General features: G+C 39.9%; 1 protein-coding gene across 1 annotated transcript in view; it reads left to right on the top strand.

Moving 5' to 3' along the window:
• The first annotated feature begins 240 nt into the window (after positions 1-240).
• The window catches only part of SEMA5A (semaphorin 5A), a 668,054-nt gene continuing 647,928 nt past the window's right edge, over positions 241-20,366 (top strand). The window contains exon 1 of the mRNA XM_026659123.2: positions 241-798. The gene's annotated coding sequence lies outside the window, so the exon portion shown is untranslated. The remainder of the gene's footprint in view (positions 799-20,366) is intronic.

The raw sequence follows: 20,366 nt of genomic DNA, 5'->3' as shown, positions 1-20,366 counted from the left end.
CGCGCGGCTGGCACGGGACGGGCTGGGGCAGGGCGGGGAGTGCGCCGCCGGGGGCTCGGGGGCGGGAGAGAAGCGGGCGGCCGGGGCTCTGGTTTCACTCCCTGCCTGGCCCCGAGAGGCGGCGTGTGCACGCGGGGGAGGGAGGCTCCGCGCAGAGACGAGTCCTGCTCCCAGCCAGGCCTGCAGGGGGAGTCGGCGAGAGACGCTCGCACAGGCACACGGCTCTCCTGCTGCCCGCTCGCCCGGACTCCCCGTGGCCGGGGCGCTCTCGCACAGCTCCCCACTCGCCCTCGGGCTGCGAAGCCGCCGGGAAGCCCGGGACACAGGCAGGGCGGCTGCTGCTGCCGCCGAGCTAGGGGAGAGCAGCGACCGGTGTCCGGGTCTCCTTCGCCTCCTGCGGGATCACCAGGCGCCTCCTCGGGGATTCCTCTCCTCGCTTTACATGCTGCCCCCCGGCTCTGGATTTATAAGCAACTGCCCCCTGCGTATTCACCACCCTCCTCCCAGGGACTGCCCGGCGGAGGGCCGCCTCTCCCCTGCCTGACCCAGCGGTGTGCATCTGGCTCTTGCCATCCCCTCCCGGGGGCGCCCGGACGGACCTGGAGCCCCCCTGAGCCCTGAAGCGCTAGCTGAGCCCGGGCGAGTGGGGGCCGGGCTGGCGCATCACCTGGGGAGCCGCTCCTCACTCTGCCTCTGCTGCGTGCTGGGATTTGTTGTGCTTTAGTTTGGGGTCTGTCGGCTCGCTCTGATCCGAGCCGATTCCGAGAAGCAGCCTCAGGTTATGAATTCTCTGCTGCGGTGAGTAAACATTGAAAGCTGCTCAACCAGTTGCAACTTCTGGTGGCCCACAATTATACTGTTGCTCTGTGTGTGCTGGGGTGGGGGAGATGGGAGAGATGAACACTAAACATTTCAGTGACTTGGCTTCCCTCCCCCGTGCGGGATCTGAACATCACTGTGGTGGGCTGGCAACTTAAACATCATTAAAGCTAAAACTCACCTCCCCAGCCCCCTTACCCAGCCACCCCAGTTCTCTCGAGTTGTTCTCCCCTCTGCAGGACACCAGTTTCTGCCATTTGAAGAGCCAGGGAAGGGGCTGGTGGGGACAGACTTGATTGCACAGCAGCTGTGTATCAAACTTGGTTTGACTAAGTGACCAAGCACAATGAGGGGCTGTTTTTAAGGGGTGCGATGTTTTCACTGTGGTGTGGTATAGGCTGCAGCTGTCCTGGAGGTAGGAAGGGATGGGAGTTTCTTATTTGGGGGGACGATTGGGTCACCGGGTGCACCTGCAATTTGCTCAGCACCTAAACGCAGGGAACCTCTAACCCACCCTCCTTCCTGTTGTATTTCTATTCGTGGAAAGTCTCGATCCAGCATATAGGGTGAAGGGAGCACTGTGTGCTGATCAGAGGAAAGGGGTGCTGTAGGGCCTCCAGAGGGGGCTAGTAGGGGGAGCGTGGCAGAAAAACTGTCGGTGGATGTTGCATCAATGCCCAGTAGCGCTCCGGATTTCCCTCTCCCCCATAGATCCATGTTCTGAGCACATACTCTGTTCCAGTGCAAACAGGGCTCTTTGCTGAGGTGTGAGGCAGCTCCTGCTAATGTGTTTTCTGTGAGTGTCCACTGTTGCCCTTTGCTTTACCTGCTCCAGGTTGTGTTGGTGATTTTGTTTCTGGAGTGGGGAGCCTGACTTTACTCTTTGCCATAGCGGTCTGTTACCGGTAGGGGGCGCTGGAAGCGAGGGCTCCGCTCGAGGTGGCTGGATGCTCCAGCCACTTTTTAGAGAAATCAGTGAGCGGTCTGGGGTCACCATTGCGAGGGACAGAGGGCAAAACTCGCAACTGGTTCCCATTAAGCAGAACCTACCTTGTTAAGTATCTAGCACAGATACCTAAGGGGGAGAGAAACAAGAGATGGCAAACAGAGAGTCCATTTAGTGCTGTTACAAAACAGGAGTTAACTCTTTAGCCAAGACAATGAAAACTAACAGCAAAACTCCATATCTTTAAAACTGATAAAAACTAATCGTATTCCCCTCCTCAACCTCTCCAAGTACATTCAAAACGTCCCACCCCAACCTTCTGCTGCATTTTACATTTTGGTTATTTAATTGATTAAGGTAAATGATCCTGAAGTAAACACCTTCATCTGCCTCAGGTTGGAATAGAATATATATACATATAGAAAATACCTTGGGATTTTTTTGTCACAACTTTATTGTTATTTCAGTGTATTGTATATCTTTTCATGAAAGTAAAAAAGAAATGGGTGGAGGGCAAGGGAAGCTGTCATGGAAAGTTACTGGATATTATACAAATGGATATTATACAAATGTATACTTGGACATCTACAAATAATACTAGTTGCTGCTGTGTATGAATTTTAATATACTTGTACTGCACCTATTATTTAATTCGATAAACAACAGTAGTTTTGGTCTGTTGTATAAACCTGTATTTTGACACCTTTTAAAGAGTACATTTTGAGTTAATGGTCCATAATACAGTGAACGGGACATCATGGTCTGCTGTGTAAACCCTTCTTATTGCATGGATTATTACCCTGAGAGATGGTAGCCGTTACGGTTTCTCATTTCAGTCTGGATGCCAAGCATGTGCACCAAGTTCACATATTAAAAATCCTTATGACATTTTTCATTGAAAAAAAAAAGCAGTGTTCGTGCTCATTCAGTAAACAGCTCAGGGATGGATGGATAGATAGATATTCAAAGGCAGCATGGAGTATGGAGCCTGCAAGGTTACAACTGAAAAAAGTAGCAGCAGCTATTTTTAGGATTGTAGGAGCACACTTACATAGTTAAAAATAGTTGAACAGATTTTTTTAAATAAACAACATTTTGTAAAGCAAAGCAAACACTAAACATTCTTGGACTGATTTCTTGTACGCCAGACTCCAGCCTGAAGCAAAATTGTTTAGCCCAGTTAAAAGCTCTGTAAAAACATGATTTATAAGGGAAATGGGACTTCAATTTTAACTCTAGCAGCTAGAGTATTTCTCAGTCCTTGCATGGGTAAAATGAAAGATTTTGACAAATTTCTGTGTTCTTTAGGGTAGATGGTGATAACATATTTTTATTACTTTTTCTAATGGCATCACCTCATTTCTCATGTTAGTGGTGAATAGCTGTGTAAACTCCCTCAGAGAGCAGAGACTTTGCTCTTATGGGTGGCAGTTTACTTTTCTGTCCAAGAGATAGTTCAGAAATAGAAAATGTAAACTCTTGCCATTAAGTTATACTTTTCCTTTAGGAAGTTTTCACATAGTGTTTTGAAGAAGCTGAATGTATTAATATCAACGGTCTACACCATGTTTTAAATCTTCTCCCATTATCAGTTTGCTAAAATATGTGCAAGTAGCAGTTTTCTGTGTACCTTGTAAAGTCAAAAACCTTGGCTATGTCAAGTTCATTGAGCTAATTTGCAGTCATATAGATCTGTACCATCACAAATATGTACCATTGTAGTTGCATAACAGCTATAGTTTTAAGCTTGTTTAATCAGATATTTAACCAAAGGGGGTAATAACAGGGTTTTACGTCTGTTGTTATTACTCTCATATAGAATTATATTATTGTGTTTTGTGTTATCAGGATGTTGGAATTAAGTAATAATGTAAAAGAAAACATGGCTTCTTATTAAATAAAATATACAAAATATAAGTTGCAAAGAATACAACAAAAACATCTTAGCAACTCCACATCATCAGTTAGAAACTAATTACAGTAAGGGATTCAACAGATGGAATTGGAGAATTGCTTGGATATACAAGGTCAGATCTTCAACTGGATTCTAATCCATCAAATATTGTTACAGCTAATGTTAAAAAAATATATAATACTCAGGTTAAGAAAAGACTATCTGTACTTCTGGGTACAGTGCTTAGATTATCCACAAATACAAAGTTTGTTTTAAAAGTCATAAGATACATATAGTACATAATCTGCAATAACCCAAATTTAGGTGAATAAATTTAACAATACAGTTTAGATATTAGCATCCAAGTATTCAGGTACATCACTCATAACAAGTTGTACAGAGAGTTGATTGTGGAAAGCAAAATATTTCAATGAGTGAAGATTGTCCCTCATACTACATACAAGGTTAACTTTAAGCCTGAGAGAACAGTTTCATCGATGGAAATGAGGTTACGCCCATGCTTAAAGCTAACATCAGAGGCGCTATGCTGATTTGCACTGGATGAATTACAGCAGTGATAGTCAGACTGAGGCTCGCGAGCTGCAAGTGGCTCTTTAATGTGTGGCTCTTTGCATCACATGATATTAAAACACTGTGTGATTTAATTATTAACCAATCTAAGTTATTAACCAACTAGGATGTTTTTTCTATGTTATTAATCAATTGCAGTTGATAAAATAATAATACTTGGTCAGTCATTTTGCTGTGAGAATTTTTTATATATATATCCACACACACATACACATTTCCCATCATACTGTTTAAATATGAATATATATGAATATATAGTACTATAGTAAATGAAACAATGAATTCGCACAACTGTGGCTCTTTTCGGTAATGTTGATCGCTAATTTGGCTCCTGAACCACTGAGGTCTGAGTATCATTAATTTACACCCATAGTATATGTGTGTGGTCTGCGATCAAATGAATTAGACTGAAGCAATATCTACTAATCAATACTTTGTGATAAGAGTTTCAGTGTACCAAATATGTATATATTTATTATATAGTATAATATTATATAATATAGTATAATATAATATTATTTTATTTTTTTTAAAGAAGCTTTATTATAACATATGAACTGTAAAATTATGATATATCATCTTGATTGTTATATTTTGACCAATTTTTTCCTGAAACTGTTGCCATAGTTACTGAGATAAATAGGTATGATAATTAAAAATAAGAATCACTGAGGAAGTTCTTATATTTTTTCCATAAAATATATGTAGAAATACATAATTTGAATCTCTGTCAGTGCTCAGTTTCATCAAATTATTGTCTAATTTGGCTTAATCAGTCTCTTTCTCCCTCTTCTCCTTCTCTGGCTTATACTTCACATTCCTTCTTGACATCAAGTTGTAAAATACAGAACATACACATTTTATCTTTCTAATTTGTCTTTGTAAACTATAACTGACTTAAAAGAATGAGTGTTTTATCAACCATATCCAAACATATTTCAGACTGAGCCCTCTGTGACATACACCTTTTGTCAGCTGTTCATGGTAGGCTAGTTTTAATTTCTAGCCTGCAGCATTGCATAAATAACCTGCAAAAGACAGGTGGCAGTCTGCTATTTCGAATTCCTCCAGAAATCTTATGAATCTTGCAGCTTGAACTGTACTATGCAGGTAAAGTAGGGTCTCACGCAGAAAATAAGACACAGCCTTTTAAGAAATGCAACTTGCTAAGTAAACGCATCCCTTTGTTTTTATGGGTGAATTAGCCAGGTAGAGGCTAACTATTGCATGTGGCAGAAATAACAACTGTAAACTTAATTGGAATACAGGTTTGAAATCTCTAAGACTTTGTTGCTAGCAGTCTGCAGTTTTGATAGAGCACCTCTTTTCGTTGTTGTTCAACATTTGAAAAAAATTCAATTTTTTCTTCTAGTATAGGATTTATCGTAATATTTATTTTCTAATTTGTATTGCCACCCTAGATGCTAGATTATAAAAAAACAGTCAATTGCAGTATAAGGAAAATAAATTGAATACTCTAATATAGTAGATAGTTGTATTTACACAATTAATCTTGGTTATCTAAAGAGTTCTAGTGCTAAGAAATCTACACTTACATTCCACAGTGTATTAGAAAGCCAAGGAATTTCAAAGAAGAAGTTATGTGTAGTGGTAAAATGGTGGGAATGGAATTAACCTTCTGTTGGGAAAGTACTGAAAACTCTTGGAAAACAAATTCTTGTTAACAATCCAAACTCTAATCACAATGTAAATTAACTTAAATAGTTTTGAAGGAAAAACTTTATCTCTTAAAGTTTCAATTTTGCTGTAAGGTATGAGATTCACTCCCATTTTCAAACTATCTTTAAGGGCTTCACAATCACTCCCAAGTTTATCATTTACACAACTTTTGTAAAACAGAATAGAGACAAGTCCTTTACATATTGCTGTTTCCCACTTCCTATTTCTAAAATCACTATTTACAAACAATGTATACAGGAACCTAAGGATTTAGAATTCCATTAACAGTTTGAAGAAAAACTATCACGGTTTGCATAGTTATTAAATAAAGTAATAAAATAAGCGTGGTGAATAAATCACTTGAAAGGCATTCATGAAGCAGCTGTGTCCTCAGAATATAGTTTACAGTGTTTGAAATCCTTACTGTGTGTTAAATAGATAACCATTGTATATTGTCGTTATGTCAGCTTTTGTTTCATCTGGTACACAAATTGTGATCTAAAGAGTCCTAAAATTGCTGCCCTCCATTTCATTACATCTAAGGCCCTTCCTGAGGCTTTACCTGATTGTAAGTGAACTGGGTTCTAAAATGTTTTGATCAGCCAGAAGAGACAGGGCCATATTGTAACCTGTGTTTAAAAAAACACAGTTTAAAAAGTGTGTTTAAAAACAAATTCTGTCTAAATGGAGAGTGAGAGCTAAGCTGGAACTTGGTCTCTGATTAGAACCAGGTTCAACCACAATCAAACACATTATAATTTATAAATATATTATACTTGATCGTAAGGCCTATGTAAACAGCCTTGGGTAAGGAGATACAGTCTGGAAATAAATTATTCTAATACATTAGAGACCCAGTCTTCTGACCCAAACTAATGTCTCTGAATTATTTGATATTTTCTATTGCTGGTGAATTCTACAAAGGATGACATAAGTATAAGCGAATATTAAGGTTGTATACATTTATTTTTCAATAAAAATCATGTATACTGTATGTTGCCATTTTCAAAAGCACTCGGTGTTGGCCTAACTCTGTTCTTGTTGAAGTCACTCATAGATTTCAGTAGGCCAGTGATGAGCACTTTTGAAAATCCCAAGCACATAGGATTAAGAAAGTTGGCTCATGGCAAGTTGTCCATATGCCTTTTGGGTTGACAAAATTTGGATGCTCCTGATTTAGGGGGCACATTTCTAGAAGAGAGGTTAATAATAACAAGTGGATGAAGAAAAATATAATGGTTGACGGTTATGGTCAATATTCTACAGGGTGAAATGTCAGTTGCATTGTTCTACACAGTCAATAAACTAGTGGTTTCCTTTGACAGTTCTTTAGTTTTCTAGTTTATATGTTCTGAGTAACTGAAATCATGATGCGGATTGTTCTGGAGGAATTATGAGAATGAATGAAGAAGATTGTAAATGAAGAAGGCTGTTTTCTGTCTCCTGACACTGGGAAATCCTCTCCACTCAAGATCCATGGGATTTAGAGTTATAGGTATGTTCTTAGGTGGGAAGACCAAGGAGCTGGGAAGCAGCCACTGGACGAACTGCTCCCATCTGCAGAGTGCAGCTTACAGCCTCTTTTGAAAGACAGGTTATGATGTAGGTGCCAGGACCAGAGCCACACTGTCAATGTGCAGTAAACCCAGAGGCCTGCATAACGGAGTTATGTCCCCACAGAATTAGGCCAGAATCCATGCAGTTTTGCCTGGATTTCCTAATAGATTCACTGTGTTTTCTGGTTTATTGATCTCATTGCTTTTTTCCTCATCACGGGTCCACACTTCTTGTTCTGAGGTTTAGACGGGCCTTTAATTCTGTGAACACCAACCTGTACAGTCTGGGCCTCATGCTTTCCCCGTTTTGTGTTTTTATCAGCTGCAGGATAAATGTGATACAATAACTGGAAGAGAAGAAATATCAAGCCTTTAAGTTTGGAGTAATGAGTTTTTGTGTGTGTTTGTTTGTTTTTTAACTTTGAATTTATAAAAAGCTCTGGATGGATACAGATGAACTTTCTTTGGTCAAAATTATGGAGAGGCAGCAACCTGTCTACAGTTAAGGTTGCAACTAGCTTCATTTTTGCTTTTCTGTTTATAATTTTGGCTTGGAAAATTCTTCATCTTGAAAATTTCCAAATTTCATCTGAAGGCAAAGGAGATTGTACATTAGAGTTTGAAGAAAAGTAATCTAATTGTTCTTGAGCTCCAGGCAATTAAAAACTTACTCTGAGTTGACAGTTGATTTGTGTCTACTGTTTCTTTGTCTTCCAGTCTTGATATGGGAGGTTTTTAGAATGACTTTAGCAGGAACATGATTGTGCACTAAATGAAGGTGTGAGTATGTTGCCTGTTATATAGGCTGTTTGCATGGTAGACACATAAGGGTCTTTTTATAGCTGACTGCTGATAAGTTTCTTCCTTTAGGTCAAGTGGTAGAGGTCATATATCATAACTGTCCCTTCAAACAGTTAAAACAAGTTTCTAGCTTGTTGTGTAGACATGGGATATTGTATTTTATACAATACCTGGAAATATGAGAATCCCATGGCCTCACAGAGAGCTGATTAAATTATCCTTTGAAAGTAAATTATCTGATTAATTTAGCCCATTGTTGTGATTCTAATTTCTACAAATGTGCAAGAGTTAACAATGTTGAAGTTGAAAGTATTATAATTGGCATCTGAGTTATCACCATTTGAAATTAATAGGGCAGTTCACCCCTCCGAGTGTTTGTTTCAGGCTCTCTGCAAACATAGGCAGACAATTTGGAGGTTTTTGTTAACATTATAGTAGCTGGAGACTTATTTTTTAGAAAATGAAATATGAGCCTGGAGACTCATATTTCTCCTGACAGTTGAGAAATGTGTATATCACCCTCTACTTCCCAGCTAATCCTTTGTACTTCCCCTCCCGTCCCTCCACGCTTTGGAAAACCTTGCCTCATGGAATGTTTGTGAATAGTTAATTTTGATTATGTGATTGGTCATCTAAGTCATATTGTATTGTTTCTGCTCTCTTATTTCCTAGCTAAGACTTTTCAAACCTCAGAACAATTTATAAAAAATGATTAATAAACAGTGAATGCTCTTGTTTGCACATACATGTCCATTTTCATAAATGAATATGGATCTCTGTATGAAGAACAGTGATTCCCCAATGGGACTAATCAATGCATAAAGTTAAGCATGTGCACATGTTTGTGAAGGATCAGGGCTTAGACAATAAGACCCCTCGTGTTGTATGCAATATATTATAATTGCATTGTTGTAGAGGATGTAGAGGAACACCAATAATTTCCTCAGATTTGAAGGTTTCCAGCAAATGGAAACTGAATTTAGGATAAAGGATAAAACTTTCAGTTTTGTGGTATGGGGATAGATGGATGATTATATTACTTAATTAATATTATGATGTGGAACTTATTAGGGTGATACATGCTTTAGAAATGTGTGTAAAATTATAATAATAAGTGGAGATGGACAAAGATGTTTTATAGCTCAAACAGAAATTCAGGCTTGAAGCAGAAATTACTGGGTGAGATTCTTTGGCCTGTGTTAGGTGATCCTAATGGTCCCTTCTGGACTTAAAATCTATTAATCTATAAAATAATTCTGGACATATTCATTGAAAAATACAGTCAGTAATTTTTATTAAAACTTCCAAAACTTAAATGAGATATTTATGAACATTTTTTTCATTATTTACCCAGTGCTAATCACAAATACAAATTGAATTTCACTTTCAAATTCAAATGAATATTCACAAATATTTTTCCCACAATTTCCCCAGCTCACTAAATAATGGTAATTGTAATAATATTGGCTGATCTGTGGACTCTTTTTGTTTTTAGCTACACTGCTGGCATGACCTCTTTCTTGTAATTGACATTGGTTGGGGAAGGATAGACAAGTCAGTCTAAAGGGAAGGAGAAGTCAGTCTCAGTCTCAGTCCAGCAGCTGAGCACAAAACTTTCCCCAAAAGGGAAAAGTGAATTGAAATGGAGATAACATTGTTTTTGATGGTTTCATTTTGTGTTCTAAAAAGTTCATCTTTCTGAAGAACAAAGAAATGTTAGCATCAAATATTGATTATGTATAGTATCTAAAATTTATAAAGTTCTTAACCTTATTCTGGCGAGCTTGGTTGTGGGGAAGGATGGAGTAGGTGTACCTTGGAGCTGAGGAAAATGGATTAAGGAAATGCAATTTAAATCAACTCTTTTCACTGCTCTTATAAGTAGCTTTAAAAGGCAACATGTATGGGATCTGCAGCTAGAGCAAAAGCAGGGTCTAGTATGTTATGGAAATATAGGCAATATATCAGAGCATAGATTAACTAATTGGATTAAATTAATATAAGAAAAATACCAAAAAGTGGTTGAGGCTTCCCTACATTCTATATTTTATTTTAAACAACAGACTTAGTCTTGTATTAATTTTATAGACACAATTTTTTAAAAAAGTGTCTCAGATTTGATGATGTTACAATGTTCTCTCTTATATAATGATAGAATGATATTACTGCATAGTGTTGAACAATAAAAGCACATGTAGCACATTTCTGGCTCATAGAGTTTTCTAAACTGACTCTGGATTCAGGAATAGGGCCACACTGATTTTGGGTTGCCAGCACTGATGAAAATCTTATATGCAGTAACCAGTGTGTGAAAAGAAATAATTAATTTGCAAGTTGTCTTGTGGTTGCCTGCAATTAAAAAGATTCATTCAGTTAAAAGTTTAAATTTTTGTACATTGACCAGTAAATATTGCAGGAATTTTTCAGTTAAATTGTATAGAAAAGGAAAATATTCTACAGGATTTGTTGCCTATATTTTAATGTGACAATGTAATGTAGCAATAAAATCGGATGAAACTCCATTGAACATAAATATACACTCTATATAAATGCTGAAGAAAAAAATCAGATTTTCTTTGTTTTGTTATATAATGATTAGACTTAGTTCTTTTAAAGGTGCAAGCTGCGGCATGATTCCTGAAATAAGGTCGGGACAGTCCTACACTATGCTAAATGGTCTTAAGCATTGTCTAAAACAATTATTTGTTGAAGTGGGAGACAGACTGTCACTATTTTGGCATGTGGCAGTAGGAAGACTAAGTTTACAGCTTGGTGATAAGCATACTTTCTGACCTTCATTCTGGAAATTTAATGCACATGAATAATCTCAGTGACCTCTGTGGCACCTCTCACATGTATAAAGGTAACCCACTGGTGAGCATGTATTACAGCGCCCCCTCTGTTTCTGAGCCACAGAGGACATGAGTCATTTGCTGTTGCAGTCCTTGGTGCTTTAGTTCAAGCTGTAGAAACTCATGCTTTTTAGCTTGCAATCCCTGGTATGCCAGACAAGATGGTGACTATCAAAAAATGTTATTCATGTGCAGAAAAGTGGCCTTACATTATCAATTGGAAGACCTGCCAAGTATCATGTTTCTCACATGACTCTCTCACATGCAGGTCACCCCATGCATTCTCAGAGACCTGGCTAAATGTCCTGCATTTAGCTGGACTCCATCTGGGTAGGCAAGATGGTTAGGAATGTAGTTCAGCCTGCCCATTACCAGGGGCAGTCGTAGGTGGTCTCTCTGGCTGTCTAGTCCTGCTGTTCCCAGCCACCAGTCAGCATCAGTGCCCCAACAGGGGAAGTATGGCAGTAATTGGGAGCAAAGAGGAGCAAGAGCTATTGGAGGCAAGAAAGTGGGATGCAGGGGACAGGAACTATTGGAGGAGAAGCAGGGAGTACTGTTGGGGGTGACGAGCTGTTGGGAGGGAAGGTGGGGATAAGGAATACTAGTGGAAGAAGAGCTGCTGAAGGGAATGGAGCCTGCCTATTGTCTGGGAACAGAATGGAGGTGCCAGAAGGTGATAGAGGGGACATGGGCCAAACAGTAGCAACCCCATCCCCTGGTTTTCTCCTGCCCAGCCAGTGCACTCCCTTCAGGCTGCCCTCATTACCTGTAGCTCAACTCAAGCCATCTTTAGCTCCTCACAAGTCCTGATCCCTGCTTTTGAGGGGTGCAAGGAGTAAGCTCCTGCTCTGCCACATCTGCTGTCACTGCTCAGGGGAACTAAGGGAAATTTAGTCTCAATCCAATGCTTTTCACCAGAAGTTAAATCCACATAGTATTTTTAAAACTGATGTTTATGATCATATGCAAATTATTTGTAAATATACAAATTAGCTAATTAGATACACATGGATCTGTACAACACATGGCAGTCATGTTTAATGTACATAACTGACAGTAAGAAAGATCTCATAATGTGAATTACAGAAGCTAAATCTTAGACTTTTAATCTGGAGCAGAGGGATATGACTTACTCTTTTTCGGGGGGGGAAGGACTTTTTCATTTGGATATACTTAGAGGGTCTGCGGATCTACTAAACTTTCAGCTGTTATCACGGTTACCAACTTTCCATGCAGTCATCAATCACTTAATTTGTGTTTCTCCTTTGATCTGTAGTGTCTTGTGCAGTAGAACTCATCAGTGTATGTGTAAACCACTTGACGTTTAGGATACAAGTGGAGAAATAAAAAGTGAGTTTGTGTTTCATAGGTTTCACAATTACAAAATGAACTGATCAAAGAGGGAGCATTCTTTTTCTCCCTGAAAATTCATGTAATCATTTATGGATTAGCTTTGGCTATCTGTATTTTGGGTGTGAGAAGTTGGGAGCAAATGATAACAATCCCAATGTAAATCCTGGAGAGATTCTCAGTTCAGGTTAGGTAAACCAGAGCCAGACATTCCCCCCCCCCCCCCCCCCCCCCCTCTGAGAAAGCAATCATTTTTGTGAAAGCAATCACAGAGCCAATCCTTCCAGTCATCAGAGAGCCTGTGGTCTGAAGAAGAGCTGTGAAGTGTTACGATTCAATTTGGTACAGGAACACAGTTCAAACAGACTGGAACAGCAGGCTGGACTTCCTGTGTGAGTTGCATCCATCATCATAGCCAGTAAAGAACAGTTACAAATTCACCTAGATTATCTGTAATCCAAAGTAGTCTTCACTTAATTATATGTCATTTAATATTGGTGACATTCATGGGGACATTAATGTAGTTTTTGAATTTAGTTGACTGCCACATTTAAGAGTGTTTTATAGAAGTATGTTTCTCTGAAGTATCTACTTGCAGACTTTTAAAACATAGCTTCCTTGACTTTAACTTAGAGCAAATGTCTCTGACTGTGAAGAAAAAGTCACAGTGATTTGTGTTGTTGAGTCAAAAATATTGTTAAGAGGTTTAGGATAAAGCGAGCAATTAATGAATCATTCCTAGTGAAGACTAATGTCAGAGACCCCTCCAGGGCTAAGATGCCTTTGTGCTGTACTCACTAATCTTTTGAATGAAGATGGTGTGTGACTGGATTTAATTAAGCATATATGAAAACAGATAAAAACACTAAAAAGCAATTTAAAGTTGTTGTCTCAAGAAATGGGGACTTTTTCCTTCTTATCAGATTTATCTTTTCACTCACACATATTGAATCTATTTCCCCATGTTAAGTAGCCTCACACCTTCTTGTCAACTGTCTAAAATGGGCCATCTTGATTATCACTACAAATGTTTTTTCTCCTGCTGATAATAGCTCATCTTAATTAATTAGCCTCTTACAGTTGGTATGGCTACTTCCACTTTTTCATGTTCTCTGTATGTATATATATCTTCTTACTATGTTCCATTCTATGCATCTGATGAAGTGGGCTGTAGCCCACGAAAGCTTATGCTCAAATAAATTTGTTAGTCTCTAAGGTGCCACAAGTACTCCTGTTCTTTTTGCGGATACAGACTAACACAGCTGCTACTCTGAAACCTGTTTCTACTTAAGTTTTTCTAAACATAACCATCAGGATTGTCTGTCTCTGTGGCTTTTGGCAGGATATGTGCCTTTTTGACAATCTCAGTCTGTTCCTGGAATGACATTAATGAGTTCAAATTTAAACCCCCCTCAGTCAAAACACATTTGAAAAAATCAGAACAAAAGGCACCGCCAATAGAGTCTTAACCCACTCTTTGACTGAGTCTCTAGTATGCATGGCAAGAAGTGCTCGTGGGCAAAGATGTATACATCTAAAGCACTTATCACTTGGATTCACCAAGGGCAAGTCATGCCTGACTAACCTAACTGCCTTCTATGAGGAGCTAACTCGGTCTGTGGATGAGAGGAAAGCAGTGGATGTGTTATTCACTGACTTTAGCAAAGCTTTTGATACGGTCTCCCACAGTATTCTTGCCGCCAAGTTAAAGAAGTATGGGTTGGATGAATGGACTATAAGGTGGACAGAAAGCTGGCTAGATCGTCGGGCTCAATGGGTAGTGATCAATGGCTCCATGTCTAGTTGGCAGCCGATATCAAGCGGAGTGCCCCAAGGGTTGGTCCTGGGGCCGGTTTTGTTCAATATCTTCATTAATGATCTGGAGGATGGCGTGGACTGAACTCTCAGCAAGTTTGCAGATGATACTAAACTGGGAGGAGTGGTAGATACGCTGGAGGGTAGGGATAGGATACAGAGGGACCTAGACAATTTAGAGGATTGGGCCAAAAGAAATCTGATGAGGTTCAACAAGGACAAGTTAAGAGTCCTGCACTTAGGACAGAAGAATCCCATGCACTGCTACAGACTAGGGACCGAATGGCTAGGCAGCAGTTCTCCAGAAAAGGACCTAGAGGTTACAGTGGATGAGAAGCTGGATATGAGTCGACAGTGTGCCCTTGTTGCCAAGAAGGCTAACGGCATTTTGGGCTGTATAAGTAGGGGCATTGCCAGCAGATTGAGGGACGTGATCATTCCCCTCTATTCGACATTGGTGAGGCCTCATCTGGAGTACTGTGTCCAGTTTTGGGCCCCACACTACAAGAAGGATGTGGAAAAATTGGAAAGAGTCCAGCGGCGGGCAACAAAAATGATTAGCGGGCTAGAGCACATGACTTATGAGGAGAGGCTGAGGGAACTGGGATAGTTTAGTCTGCAGAAGAGAAGAATGAGGGGGGATTTGATAGCTGCTTTCAACTACCTGAAAGTGAGTTCCAAAGAGGATGGATCTAGGCTGTTCTCAGTGGTACCAGATGACAGAACAAGGTGTAATGGTCTCAAGTTGCAGTGGGGGAGGCTTAGGTTGAATATTAGGAAAAACTTTTTCACTAGGAGGGTGGTGAAACACTGGAATGGGTTACCTAGGAAGGTGGTGTAATCTCCTTCCTTAGAGGTTTTTAAGGTCAGGCTTGACAAAGCCCTGGCTAGGATGATTTAGTTGGGGATTGGTCCTGATTTGAGCAGGGGTTGGACTAGATGACCTCCTGAGGTCCTTTCTAACCCTAATATTCTATGATTCTAGGATTCTAAGTTCCAAAACACTGCTGCTAGCTCCAGACTTTCTTAAAAAAAACCCAAACCCAGATGTTTGATCAGCCAAACTGATTTTGGGCTGCTGGGTGTTTCCTTAGCACGAACTCCTAAATAAAAAATGATTATCCATTGGACATAGCAAATTATACGCGCAGGTTAGAACTCAGATAGTAGTGCCCAATATACAGCACTTCTAACAAGAAGTATTGATACATTTTCTTTGCATTGACTTATCCAAAACCAGTATGATATAAACTACTTCAGTTAGTACAACATGGACCAAAGAAAACAGTATATTTAATGGGGAAAAGACTTTAAATAAATTTCTTGTGTACTACATTTTAGGTTACAATAATATATTTTAGAATATTGTTTGTATGTCAATTTGAAAGGTGTAGCTCCACTAGAAAATTAAAAAAAAAAAAGCACCACAGCCACAGAACTCTCCAAAATAAATACTTCCTAAAGAAATAAACATCTGGAAAGAATATATGTTCTCCGTACTATTAGGCTTCTACTGTATAAGGATAACAACAGTAACACAAAAAGTCCTGCAGAAGGGCTTTGCAGTAGCTTGCATATTTAAGTCAGCTAGTAATTAGAAACACTGATCTGGTAACATGACAGTACCACTTTAAAAGTTGAGATGTGCCATTGGCCAGATATGCTATTTTTAGCAAGTTCTAACACACCCTGTAGTGGATACATCCAACAATCTAAAATTAGCATCATATCCTGGATATGATACTGCTAGTGGTTCACAAGTACTAAATAGAATCAAGACCTCTGTTGTTCAAGGCAAGCCAGAACACACGTTTACTTTAAGTACATTATAGGTTTATGCAAAACCACATTACAATGATTATTACCATTTTTTGTTATTTATATTGCATCATAGGTGTGAAATGTGTGTTACTGGCATAACAATAAAACAACATCTTTGTCCTGAGGCATATAAAATCGTATAGCCCAGTCGTGCACCCCTTGAAGTCAGTGGCAACATTCCAGTTGGATTCAGTGGGAGTAGGAGTGGATCCTAGTTTGATGATAATAATAATAATTAACGTAGAGGCACAAAATATGGGTGTTGTTCATCAGTTGATTACAATGATGTTCAAGGTGTGGGCAATTTTTTTACTTTATAATATTTTACAGATTTTTTACATCCCAATAGTGAGATCCAAATTGGACAGAGAAAAATCTCCCATTCCCTGAATTTAGGGAAAGAAGAACTGAATGCATTACTTAAACCAGGCTTTAAGTGGTTTGAATTACACGACTGGCTAAACAGGGGAGTTCTGTTTTTTACTTTCTCTCTCTCCTGTTTTCATGAAACAGGGGAGATCAGCTGCTTTGGGACTCCAGGGCAGGAGGATGTTTTAGAATTCATCAGAGTGACCCTTCAGCTGGGGAAATAAGAAGAGATTCTGTTAAAATTTCGTAATTGGCTCTAGATGATGTTTTTAACATGTGTCTCAGAAAGGGACATGAAAACCACCTGGGCATATGTGATATACATATATAGACAACACACATAGGAAGTTCATCCAGTAACAAACAGAAGTCTACTACTCTCTTATGCTATACTGTAACATTGTTTTTGTACCATTATTTTTAGCATTAAAAGTGAAAATCTTAACAATGATGTTTTAGTTTTCTTTGTTAGAATAGTTATAAAAACTAAGTAACTCTTCAGGGTAAGACTTCTGGTTTAAAAATTTATGGTTTTTAATAAGGTGGAACATTTCAGTCCCATATGTTTTCAGATCTGTCTGCAGAGTTGTAAAAAGAGTGTCTGAGCTAAGTAGTGCAAGACTAGGTTCATAAAGTTCTTTTTCATATTTAATGCTTGCAAGAATTTTAATAACTATTACACTGGGGATTTTTTAATAGTATAATTTCTAGCCATAGTTTAAGTGATGTTTAATACTTTCCATTAGCATCACTTACTTATAAAACCTAAAATATTACTAGCATAAAGAGCTTGGGTTTTACATTTACAATTCATTGATACAGCAAAAAGAAACATGTTAATATCAAAGTAGTGATAGGAAAAGCATTTGAAATGGAGGGGTAGGTCAGCCAGCTGTTCTATTGCATAGGCCCCTCTTGCTGTCTTGCCAAACAGAATCAGTAGCGGATTTTGGTGCCAATAAGTGTGGCATTAGTAGCGGTGTATTGCAGAGTACTTGAATGTGTGGAGAGTGGGGGACAGAGAGGAAAAAAAATGTGTCCTGTGACACTGACCCACAAAAGGAAAATAGAATTACTTTGAAGCTAGAATTGCCAGATTTCCCTTCTGCAACACCAGTCATCCTTCCCCTGGGAATACAGTATCATTTTCAGAATGTGGGTCCTAAGAACATAGTGTATTCCTGATGGGATGCCCTTTTACCTGCATGTACCTTTTTAGAGTTTCCCTTATGAAAAGAGAAATGATGACAATACAGTGGTAGCCAGCTATGGTGAAGCAGTCAGCCCTCTCCTCCTCCTTGTGGCTCAAGAGATGGGTTCACAGAATGCAGAGCTTTTCCTGGGTTTGCTTCACCTATAAAATGCTATGATGAAGCAATGCCATAAAGATCTCTCACCAGTGTAAATCAGGGCTACATCCATGGAGGTGAATGGAGTATTAGAATAATTCATCCCACTAGTTTTGAAACAGAAGTTAGCTTTGGCTGGAAGGATCCAGAGCACTAGAAATCAGGTCTGCAGGGATCTGGATAATCATTGCTTCCATGTTGCCCCCAGCAGATATAGCAGAGCACTATAAATTAAGATGCGAGTTTGTCACAGAGGTCACAGATTCCGTGACTTTCCGGGAACTCTGTGACTTCTGCAGTGACTGGTGCGGCTGGCCCAGGGGCTGCCCAAGCTGCTCAGGTGGCCCCTGGGCCAGCCATACCGGCCACTGCTGGGGCAGTTTTGCCCCCCCCCCCCCCGCAGCAGCAGGAGGAGTTTAGGTATGGGAGGGGGCTCAGGGCTGTCAGTTGGGGCATGGGAGGGGGTGAGGGCTCTGGGAAGCACTTACCTTGTGGGTCTCCCTGGAAGTAGTGATATGTCCCTCCCTCAGCTCCTAACTCTGTGCGCTGCCTCCACCCTCAGGCACTGCCCCCACAGGTCCCATTGGCCACGGTTCCCGGCCAATGGGCGCTGTGGAGCTGGTGCTTGGGACAGGGGACTGTTTGCGGAGCTAGGAGCTGAGGGAGGGACATACATGTCCCCACTTCCGGGGAGCTGAAAGGAGCTGGGTAGGGAGCCTGCCAGCCCCGCTAACCCCCCATCCCCAGCAGGACTCCTGCTCCAACCACTAGGAGTGCTGCTCTGACCACTAGACCTGACTCCTGGTCCTACCTGCTAGGCCAGACCACTCAGCAGGTAGGACCAGTGAATTAATAAATCATGACACCAAAATAGAGACATTTTAATGGATCAGTCTTCCACAAATGTCTTTTGGGGAAGAAAATTAATATTTTACTGCCTTCTCAACAGTACATCTATTCTTAAAAAAGAAACGTACAACTTTGGATCTCTCAAATGCATTCTTTTCAGTAAGTTTTTGGTTTATGTTTAAAAATTGCTGTTGTGGAAGCAGAGTTTGCAAAATGGAATGCGTTGAAAGCAAATAGAATCTTGAATTCTGATTCATCATTGGAGGAAGAGAGGAAGGATGAGTTTGGGGCTAATGCACATTTATCCCCAGCTTTATTCTCTAGTCCTGCTTAAAACCCTATTTTGAAGATGCTGTACTGACCTTCAGCACTGGGGTGAATATCACTCAGAGTATGTTTTATTTGTTAAATGTTTGTAATACACTTTAAGATCCTTGTGCTATATTGGTGCAGAGTATTTTAAATTATATTCCATTATATCCAAGTTCACTGTGAGTGGGCTTTTAAAAAAAAATATATGCCTGTTGTGTCTAGAGGAGGATTTGAACTTCTCCAGAGGCAGAAAATTCTCCCCATTACCCTACTAGTTTTAACCCTGGTGTAATATAGGATTTTTGTGCTCCATATTTAAAAAAAAAAAACCTATATATTTGTTTTTTCTTCTTTTGACAACTGCTGCACTGCATGACACGTTGAGAACATGGCCAGTTACGTATGGTATGACATTTTAGGAAAGATTGGAAACAAACAGCTTGAATGACATTTGAAAATGCAGGATGGCTTAAGAACTCACCAGCATTGCTAAATGTAAACACTGCTGGGAAAAGTCAAGGCTTTCAAAAAGTGGGGGAGGGGAAAAGCAAGCAGGGCTTTCAACACAGTTGTCTTGTAAGTCTAATATCTGGGCTGCTTTCAGAAAACTATGTACATGTCTCTGGTTTTATAATTTCAGGACAACAGTAAAATGCTTTTTATTTATCTGATGCCATACCTATGTATCTTTGGCTTAGGCCTGGTCCACACTACCCCCCCACTTCGGACTAAGGTACGCAAATTCAGCTACATTAATAACGTAGCTGAATTCGAAGTACCTTAGTCCGAACTTACCGCGGTATAGTCAAGGTCCAGACTTGCAAGTGCCCCTTTTCAACAAACACATACAATGCTGTGTAATATACTTAGGGCCTATTTCTTATATTTTTAGTGCATTAAATGAAAAATAAAATCACACCACTGTATAACCTAAAAATAACCTCCAAGAAAGATGTAATAAATTACATCTGAGACTTTTAGAAAGTATGTAGATAAAATGTCAAATAACATTAAAACACTGTCAGACAACTGTTTTAAATTTTGAAATTGTTTTGCATTTACAAAGACTATTAACTTTGGTTTTGTCAAATAACATTATTGTAAGCATATAACCACTTGATTACCCGCCACCCAGCTCCCATCCCCTAACCCCCTGATTGCCCCCGACTCAGCGTAGGGTTACCATTTTTCAAGTGCCCAAAAAGAGGATACTGGTGGTGGGGGGCAAACTGGAGGGGGGGGTTCAGTTGGGGCATGCTGGAGGGGTATTTGGGGAGTGCTGGAGGGGGCATTTGGGGTGTGGGAGGGATGTGTGTGTACTGGGAGAGGGTATTTGGGGGATGCTGGTGGGGGCATTTGGGG

This window comes from Terrapene carolina, unplaced genomic scaffold, assembly GCF_002925995.2.
Source record: "Terrapene carolina triunguis isolate 2854851 unplaced genomic scaffold, T_m_triunguis-2.0 Scaffold580, whole genome shotgun sequence".
Taxonomy (NCBI): Eukaryota; Metazoa; Chordata; order Testudines; family Emydidae; genus Terrapene; species Terrapene triunguis.
The sequence above is the reverse complement of the archived record's forward strand: the minus strand, read 5'-3'. Positions and strand labels throughout refer to the sequence as shown.